Source organism: Nannospalax galili, unplaced genomic scaffold, assembly GCF_000622305.1.
Source record: "Nannospalax galili isolate Female #2095 unplaced genomic scaffold, S.galili_v1.0 scaffold44, whole genome shotgun sequence".
Lineage (NCBI taxonomy): Eukaryota > Metazoa > Chordata > Mammalia > Rodentia > Spalacidae > Nannospalax > Nannospalax galili.
In genome coordinates, this window is record NW_008355789.1 from 8,862,884 (window position 1) to 8,873,690 (window position 10,807).

The 10,807-nt window shown below is 38.4% G+C and overlaps 1 pseudogene; it reads left to right on the top strand.

Moving 5' to 3' along the window:
• Positions 1-435: 435 nt before the first annotated feature.
• On the top strand, positions 436-955 carry LOC115067730 (annotated as a pseudogene).
• Positions 956-10,807: the final 9,852 nt, after the last annotated feature.

Sequence of the window (10,807 nt, forward strand, 5' to 3'; positions counted from 1 at the left end):
CCTACCACACCCCACTAAGGAAATAATCACCATTACCTGGTAGTAAATGTCAGTGAGGGCCACATGGAGAGTTGGACCTTTCCATCCAATAACAACAAGGAGTCCCCGCCCCTCAGTGGGCACCTAAACTACTAGACCCACCCGGTGGTAGGAGGGTGGCAGCCTCCTTTCCTCCACAGCAAAGGAAGCCCACCAAGGCAGGTTTGTCATAGTGTGACTCAAAAATGTCCATATCCAAATCAAAACTGTCAAAGAACCAGAAAGCTCTCAAATTAAATGAAAAAGACAGTCAATAAATATTAACACCAAAATGTTAGGACTGTCTGACAACCAGGTTAAAGCAGTCATAACTTAAGAAAATGTTTAAATGAGCAAGATTGAACACATCAGAAGTAAATGGGGGGAGGGATAGAAGATTAAATAGGAGATTTAAAAATGAAAACTGCTTTCTGCTTGGCCATTCTTCTGTGCACCCTTGGCACCAGCCAGAACCACCTGATCCTGAAGTCCAGGCACAAGGACTGACAGCAGCAGCAAGTGGACATTTGGTTCAACCGGCCAGAATGGAAGATCCACATATGCAAGGCCCAGCAAGCGAAAGCAAGCCTCATGACTTCTTGTTGGCATCTGGCCTGATCCAGCTCATAATCATGTACCCCACAGTGATACCACGCCAAGGTCCATGCTGGCAAGGGCTTTAGCCTGGAAGAGCTCAGGGTGGCCAGCATCCATAATAAAATGGCCCTGACCATCAACATATCTGTGAACCTAAGGGGACAGGCTAATGAGCAGAGGCTGAAGAGGCCATCCTCTTCCAGAAGCCCTCCACCCCCAAGAAGGGAGACAGCTCTGCTGAATACTTTAAGTGGCCACCCAGCTAACAGGACCAGTGATGCCCATCCAGAAAATCTGCAAAAAAGGGAAAGCCAGAATCATCATAGAGGAGAGAACATAGATATTGCCTTTCATGGCCCCTGCCAAACCTGGCTCTCAACATCCCAGAAGAAAGAGCCTAGGAAGCTGCAGAGCAAGATGCCGAGTGGCGGGGGCGGAATGTAATGCTCTGTTGGGGCACTGTAATAAATGTTCAGTAAAATAGAAAAAAGAAAAGAAGAGCAAAACTTTAGAACTAGAAAGTGCTATAATTGAAATAAAAAGTTCAGTGAAGGGGCTTAATTAGGATGGAAGGGACAGATCAGTACATCTAAAGGAAAATAGTAGGAATTATCCTGTCCAAGCAATAGAGACAGGTAGATCCCACAAAGATAAAGGGGAAGGAGCCCATGGACTAGAGCAAAAGACCTGGTATCCATGTCACCAGAGTCCTGGAGGGCAAGAGAGAGGGTAATGAGAGAGATACTAAAAGCAACAATGGCTCATCTCAATTCTGGCCAGAGACATAACCAGACCTATAGATTCAAGAAACTGAGGAAATTCCAAACAGGATACACTCAAAACACATCCCAAGACACATCATAGTTAAAACTAAAAACAAAGAAAACTCTTGAGAGCACCCAGAGAAAATGCCATCTCAGTTACAGAGAAGAACAAAGTTCAGACGGAAACAGGTTTCTCATTAGAAACCATCAAAGCCAGAAGGAAGTGGCATGATATTTTTTAAGTGTTGAAAGACACCCAAAATCCTATACCCAGTGAAAACATTCTTCAGGAATGTGGGTGAAATCTAAACATTCTTAGAAGAAAAACAAGGAGTTTATCAAAAGCAGACTCTCCCGCAAGGAACGTTTAAAGAAGTTTACCAAACAGAAAGGACACAGCAAAAGAAATGTTGAAACAGAAAGAGGAGCCGAGGCATGGAGCACAGCAGCAGGCACTTGACTAGCGTGCATGAGGCCCTGAGTTTGGATGGAGAGAGCAAGCAGCAAAGGAGCGAGGAGACGCGGTAACATGAGCAAGCACAGCAGCTCTCCTGCTCCCCCGCAGTTTCCTAAGCTATGTTTGAAGTACATTCCCAGAGATGGTCCTAAAAGTATGTAGAGGAAATAATTTAAAACAAATACATTACAAACAAGCAAAGTAATGAGACATAGGAAGGCAAAGTCCCCGTACTTTACTCTGACCAGCAAAATCAGTACCCTAGTAGTCACTACTTGATAGAGCCATATCAAAATCACAGAAAGGACATGAAACTCAACAAAATGGTCAGCAGAATCTAACAAAAGTTTACAGAACACTGCATTCAGCCTCACAGTACACATTCTGTTCAAGTGCCCCCAGATCACATACCACAAAACTCCACAAAGTATGTTATAAAGCACACCTCAGGAGCTTAGGAGATAGTACCAGTCAACGCACAGGATTCTGAGCTCAATCTCCAGAATCTACATTAAAAAAAAGATGAGGTGGTGGGTGTTTATAATCCCAGAACTGGGGAGGCAGAGACAGAAAGCTATCTGGAATACCCTAGTCAGCAGACCTAGTCTCTTTGGTAAGTTCCAGGCCAGTGAGAAACCCCATCTCAATAATAAGGTAAATAGCTCCTGAGGAGCTAATAGCCTGATAGCCAAGGTTGTCCCCTACCTCCACATACACATACATACACATGTATGGACAATGGTGCGCACACACACACACACACTCAGAAAATAAAGTCCTAATTTTAAAGAACTGAAACAGAGAATGTGTTCTCTAATATAAAATCAAACCAGAAATCACAAACAGAAACAGCATAATCACCAAATCCTTGGAAACTATGCAGTGCATGTCTAAATAATTCATAGGTCAAAGATAAAGTCTCAACAGGACCAAAAACTGCAGTGAACTAAGTGAAAGCAAGACCATACCAATGCGTGTGGGGCGTGCCTAGAGCAGTGCTAAGAGGGATGTAGCCCTAACTGCGTCCATAAGTCTCAAATCAGCAACTGTCATTTCACAACACGGAGAAAAACCCAGGATAACCCAAAGCAAGCAGAAGAAAGGAAATCAATAAAATCTAAAAGGAGAAAAATAATATATACAAAAATTCATGAGGCAGGGCTGGAGACGAGCTCAGAGGCAGAGTGCTCTCCCAGAATGCAGCCTGCTCTGAGTTCAGCACCCAGCACTACAAAATGAGAATGGCAATAATAATGATGATGATGATGATGATGATGAATCAAACAACAGGGTCCTTGAAATTGTCATTAAAATAAACACACCTCTGTTGAGATCAATGAAGAAAGAGAGAAGACACAAACTACCAGTGTCGGGAGGGAGACAGGAGACATGACTGTACCATTGTGACATAAAAGATATGGTAGTGAAGAGTGTGAATTCTGCATGCAGAGTTCTGTGGTAGCTAGAATGACCCATCCCCCTCCCCGCAGCACAGCTGCAGCTCATCTAACACAAAGGAGTTTGAACAGCCATTTAACTTTTAAGGAACTTGAGTTCACAGTTGGCCAAGGTACAGAGACCAAGAGACTACAAAGTGCTTATCCCTGAATAGGACACCTACATTAAACCTCTGCCGCCCAAGGCTCAAGACCATTGCAGAAGAAGGAGAAGAAAGACTGTAAAAGCCAGGGGTGGTAGATGACCACAAGGAAACAGAATTTCCGGACAGCTGGGAAGTTACTCATATGAATCACAGCAATGGTGACAGTGTGCACAAGTCCCATGCAAGCTTAAACCAGACAAAATCCCAGTGTAGACATGGGGAAGTGGTAAAAAGCCCCAACCTTAGCTAAGGTTGACAGCTCCTGGGAGAGAGTTCATTTTCTTTAAGCGTGTGATGCTAGATAGGTTATCCAGGCTCCAGTGGATGAATACACACTGAAGGACATTTGGGGGCACAAACTTGACTCAACAGGCTTTAATATATGCAACAGAGAACATGAAATCTGGTTGGGGGATAGAAAAAGAGTGCAGATCAGGGAGAGGGTCTAAATATGATCAAATGTGGCAGATAAGAACTGACACCCTTCCATGGCATATGCACACACACACACACACACACACACACACACACATACACACACATCATACACACCAATTTTTTTTAATTTAAGCATTAAACAAATATCAATTACAATGTATTATTCTCTTCACAGGCAAAAACAATTTTAAAGCAAACAAAATAACAAACAGGAAAAGAATCTCAATGCCATAAATACCAATTAAAATAGACCACATGAACAAGTATGGAAAGCTATACTAAGAAAAAGGAGCTTAAGAGGCTGTAATGTAGGCTCTGTGCCTCCAGATTGCTCAGAGCAGACTTCAGTGTCTATCAGAAGCCTGTAGTATGCATGACATCTCCTTTGACTCATTCTCAAAGTCCAGTAAGAATGCAACAAATATTACCATTCTCTCAACTGTGTTTCATTTTCATTCGTCCTGGCAGAGTTAGACTCCTGCTCTTGTGACAGAAAATCTTGAAGAATAAACCATGCACATAGCACTGAGGTACATTCAGCTGAGAGACATGCTTAGGAAACTTGGGATCATTTCAGCTGGGGGGAAGTGGCAGACAGAACCAGCAAGCCTATTGTACGTCACTGTATCCAGAACTCAACCAAACTCATGTTGCCCTGTGGCTTTCAGAGCGCTCCAGAGCTCCTTCAAGAAATACACAGTAAACAGTGCTTAACACAATCACTAAGATGGCGATAATTATTTTCATGGAAGGTCAGTTGACAAGCATGTGGAGAAACTAAAACCTGCACATACTGTTGGTGGGAATGCAGGAAAGTGTACCCACTGCGGAAAACGGCTATAGTAGTCTTCCATTAAACAAACCAAGTATGGTGGTGCATGTCTTTGAGAGGCAAAGGCAGTTGAATTTCTGTGAGTTCAAGGCCATCCTGATCTACATAGCAAGTTCCAGGCCATGCAGGGCTACATAATGAGACCCTGCCTCAAAAGAAAGGGTTGGAGAGACGGCTCAGGGCTTAAGAGCACTGACTGTTCTTGCAGAGGACCCAGGTTCGATTCCCAGCACCCCCATGGCGGCTAACAACCATCTGTAACTCCAGTTCCAGGGCATCTGACACCCTCTTCTTGCCTTCACTGGTATTGCACAACAGGCGTGCACTTACATGCAGGCAATACACTCATACATGTAAAATAAAAATAATGAAATATTTTTTAAAAACCAGAAAGTCAAACAGAATCACCACACATCCTAACAATTTTACCTCTGTGTATATATCCGAAGAAATTGGAAGCAAAAATTTGTACTCAAGTATGCATAGCAGCACTACATGCAATAGCCAAGGGGTAGAAACAATCCACATACCATACATAGAGCAGAATATTAGTCAGTCATAAAACAAGGGAGTACTGACACATGCTACAAGGTACAGAGGTCTAGAAACATTATGCTAAGTGAAAAAAGCAAGAAACAAAGGCTATAAATTGCTTGACTACATTCTTTTAGAAAATTGTTAGCCACCAGTAAATCCGTGGAAAGCAGACTGGTCGTCACCAAGTGCCAGGAAAGAAAAACAACTGCTTAATTGGTTTCCTTTTCACGTAATGAAAACATTCTAGGACCACATGGGTGTGATGGCTGAAACATGGTCGGTACACTAAACATCACCGAATTGGATCATGTCTTGATATATAAATTTTACCCAAATAATTTTTCACAGTGAAATTAAGGACATATTGACCTAGGGCCTCTTGAGGTAAGAAACTGAACAATGACAATTCACATTGTGTGTATAAAAAAAATAATCCTGGAGAGCCCTTCACTTGGTCAAAATCAATGTTCCCCCTTGTGTGCTCCTCCAGACCTGTGTCCATTATCCCATGAAAATGTCAATGACAGTAGACTGACGATAGCAGCTTTCACAAAGCCCACCTGCCCTCTCCTCAGTCTCTCGTAGCTTATTCCAGTAGTCTAACTAAAGCTCAAAACATTTAATGCTTCATGATTATATCCTCAGACTCTGGCAGTGTGTATGCTCCATGAGTTTGCCCCAAATGAAAGAAAGAAGAAACAAATCCATCCCCACAAGGTAGAAGAGCCTGTGACCACTGTGGAGTTAGGAGTCATTATCAGTCTACCACCTGCATTTTGAGGTGGGATTTGTTACTATAACTCTAATCCTGGGTATCTGACCATGGATTTTTAACATATAAAACTCATTATAAATTTTAAAGATTTTTCTAAAACTCTCAGAGAAATCTAAAATTCAAGTTAATTTCAATATTTTAGTTTTAAATAGATAAATGTATCTTGGCACCTTTTTGAAAGACATATCTCAAAATTAAATAAAAAAATGATTATGCAAAATTTTTTCACTCAGCATAGTGCTTCCAGATGTGTGCGTGTGTGTTACAGGTGTGTGTGTATGTGTGTGTGAGTGTGTCAGGTGTGTGTCAGTATTTTCTTCTTTTTTAAAAATGGTCAGAGCTCACTTTATTCACTGGTGCTCATTTAAAAGGCAAGGAAATTTTCATATCAACCAAAACAATAATTTTTAAAATATCTATCTAATCGGGGCTGGAGAGATGGCTCAGCAGTTAAGAGCACTGACTGCTCTTGCAGAGGACCTGGATTCGATTCCCAGCACCCACATGGCGGCTATGAACCGTCCTTAACTCCAGTTCCAGGAGAATCCTAAGCCCTCTTCTGACCTCTGCAGCATTGCACAACACGGGTGCACTCACATACATGAAGGCAATACGCGCATACACATAAAATAAAAATAATAAAATATTTCTTAAAAATCTATTTAATCATGTGCTAAGAAAAAATATTTTAAAAATGAGAATTATCAAATTGATAACTAACATTGTCTTTTTTAACTGAGTATTTCCATGAAATATCAGAGAAAAACTAAATGGTTAATTTGGTTTTTGGATATAGCAGTGGACCAAATTGCAAAAACAAGACTGTTTAAATGATCTTGTTTCTCTTATTTTGCATGATATGTAAAATAAAATATGGTTTAGAAGTTTGGTATAGGTAAAAAAGAAAGCATGACTTACTAAATCAAAGTAACATAAACTAATGACAATATTAAGACTTCAATTCACTTACTGAATTCCTGTAGCTGATTTTATTCTTTTTCATCTCATAAAGCATACACTTACTACATGCCTAACAATTAAGTAGATCTACTATCCTACTTTTTAAGCTCTTTGAGTTCAGAGATACATATTATTTTCTGTCTCCATGAGACCTGGCACATAGTCAGCACCTAATAAATATTTGTTGATTAGAACAATCATGTAACATAAACTTAGTATAGATGAATTTAGTAAGAATTTGTTGTCCCTTAAGATTTTTAATATAAGAATATTTTTCTCTAAAATGACAACTATGTCTCCAAAAGCATAAATGTTGGCCAATTCTCTAAAATGTACATCCTGAAAGTCTTTAATTTAGATGCATAAAAATTTCAAAAACAACTAAACATATGCTTTTTCTCTAACACTCTTCACAATACCTCTTAGGAAAGGCTGGCTTCATCTAGAATCAGTCCTTTGGCAGAATTACTGTTTTGTTTTTGCAGACATTTCTCAAAATTTATTTCCAAAGATACCTTTCAAAATAAATGTAATGCTTCAAGATATAATCCTGCCACAATAGGTCAAATACTGTCTTCCCTTCTGTCTCTGAGTGGACAGCTCCCTTTTTCCCAGCACCCTCTATTAACTAATGAGAACTCAGGTGCTTGCCTGGCTTGTTCTTCTGTATCTGACCTGGCTTTATTTCTAGACCATGTTTTCCTTATGTTTGATGCTCTGGAGCTTCTTAAAACTGTGTCTAGGAACAGGCATTTTAAAATTCTTCAACTGGAAGTCAGGACAATCTTTCCATCTGGTGATTTGAGGACTACTACTAGGGGTCCACAGTTTTACAGGCATTGTGGCTCACCAGACTCTGAAGGACTTTTTAACCCATTCACAGTAGTTAATGTACAGCATCACATGACAAAGACCAAATTCTTCAGTCCTTCAATTCTTCAGCTACCAAGCATATCAGAAACATCTGAACTTCCTACGCTACATTTAACCAGCCCATAAAAACATTGCTAAGCCATAGAAACTCTATAGCTGTGTTCATTCAAAATATTTTTGAATGAGGATTTCTCTGTATGATAAAAGCAAAAAGAAAAGAAACAATACTGAAAATATTAATATTTCTTTATAGTTAGTGTTTAAAATGAATAAATATGATCTCCAATATACTACCTTCTTCCTACCAAACCTGTAATTTTAAATTATAATATTAAATATCCATGCTCAGATGCCACGGAGCCCAGACAGTAACTGACTATGACTAGTAATAATCAGATATACAGAGATTAGAAATGCATGTGCAAACAGCTTAGTGTTAATTGCATTAAAAATGAATTTTTCTGTATGAAACTGTATTTTAATAAGGAAATAGAGGCTAAAACCTCTTTTAATTTTATACCTTATAGGGTTTATACTGAGTACAATATTGTATAACTGTATTAATACAACTCTAAACCTAAAAATTTATGGCCAGTTTTGAAAGAGATGCATCTTAGCTCTGGATATTGTTATTGAATGTGTCAATGCTGTTGTAATGAAATGCTTCTAATTATGTGGTTATTAAATGAATAATTTCAAAAAATAATAACAATAAATTTGTTTTTAATTATAACTTTTTTTTTGGTCTTTTTGAGACAGGGTCTCCCTGTAGCCCCAGCTGTCCTGGAACTCACTATGTAAACCAGGCTGGCCTTGAATTCACAGAGATCCACCTGCCTCTACCTCCCAAGTGCTGGGATTAAAGGCGTGCGCCACCATGCCTGGCTAAATTATAACATTTTTTAAAAAGAAATATATTGAATATCCTTAAACAATTCTGAAATAAGAGATTTCAAGGTCTTCTGAGAAGCTGTCACATTTTTCCATGCATGAACTGCTACTTCTGATTTTTTTTCCTCTGCATTTTGTTATGCCAAAAACACAATCGAACTAAAACAAAACATGGACATATTTTTAGATAAGCAAATCCATTTCCAATCTACAGGTTCAAGTTATCACATCCCACAAATGTCAGGCATATAGTAGAGTTCTTTAGACACTACACTTTAATCATTTTAATGACTTCAAAGAATGGAGCAGAATTTCCCTGTGAAATACATGCCAGGGCAGAACCTTTACATTCTGTTTTCTAAATGAGTATTTTCGTGATTGTATTATAGATTACTCTGAAGTGGAAGAAAATGACCTTAAAGCACCATCAAAAGAATGGGATCTCTAATGATTTATTTTTTATTACAATTACTTCTCAATAACAGCATCAGAATTTTATTATTTAAAATAAATGTATCATGGTGTGTTTTACATACAATTCAAGAGTTGTGCTTGCTACTTAACAAAAATATAACTAATTCTGAAAAAGTATTCATTTTAGAATATGATTCCCTTTGCTCAGTTTCTAAAATTAGTTGACATTTCATAATCCTAGTGTATTTCATGAAAACATCACAGTAATGTTATGGTAATAGCAACTCTGATTTCACCACAAAAAAGTAAGAAATACTTAAAATCACAATACCTAATTTATCTTTCTTAAATACAAAGCCTATACAGGCAGAAACGAGTAACAACAGTTCTCAACATTTTACAGTTAGCCTTTTCAAAAGACAACACTGTAATCAGATTAATCTTAAGTCGTCTATATTTATACAACTGCTATACAAAATTGAACCTTTTCAGTTGCAAGTTTTTATATCTTCACTTGCATCTAAAAATTGGACTTCTGTCACTCTAATAGAGCGGTTTGATCCTTTTAGCTAGTGAATCAGCAAGAAAGAAGTCAGGTCACTGCAATTACTGTCCACATGTTCCTTTATGCCAGATATGCTGTGGTCAGCCTAACCACTTTATTTCACAGAAGGCAATTTGTTTTCCTTATTCATAATGTCTCACTGAAAATGATCGAGACGGTGGCATTAGCACAACGGCCAATTGTACTTGTTCTATAACAAAAGTCATAAAATTTGGCTTACACAAGGACAAAGTAGAGAGCCCACAGATCAATCATTTCTGCAACTTTCCCTATACCATTTTAATTCTGTGTCTATCTCTTATATTAAAATCTAATCATATATATTTAATTCCATTCTTTAAATTTTCAGTAGACAACTACAGTGCTAACCTACCACTGCCGTGTCAAAAAATCTTTGATGTCACATCGTAATAGCTCCTGAAAGAAAGTGCTAATACTTAATGTGACATGAAACCAGGCTCTGCACTGGGGCTGTCTGCTGTCAGGAACAAAGAGTTTCACTGCTGCTCCCCAGAAGTGACAAGGTTAGACCTATCTGTGCAGCACTCCACCTGCCAACGGAGACTTCTGTATTAAGACCAGCTGGATTCTTTTAAATAAGCCAATCTCTGTCTTGAAAAAAAAAAAAAAGAAGAAGAAGAAATTACATGTTAAGGTCAAACAGTGCATTTGGCTTAATTTTTCCTGAAAGCCTATAAGTTACACACTAAAGAAGGCCTCTGGTGTTTTCAAAAAATTAATAGAGACCAAATGGAAATGTCTAGACTTAGTACTCAGAAACAACTCAAGCATCATTTCATTATTTTTTATCATTATTTTTTAATTTTTAATAACCACATGATTAGAAGAAGCATTTCACTACAGATTTAACATATTCAGTAACACACTCCAGAGCAAGAGTACATCTCTTTCACAAGTTGGTGTTAGTTTCTAGGTTCACAGTTGAATTAATGTAGTTATACAATATTGAACTCAGTATAAGCCCTGTAAGACATAAAATTGAATGACTTTTAACCTTTAAAAAAGATCTCCATTTCATTATAAAATATACTGTTTCTTACAGAAAGACTCATTGTTTTTGCA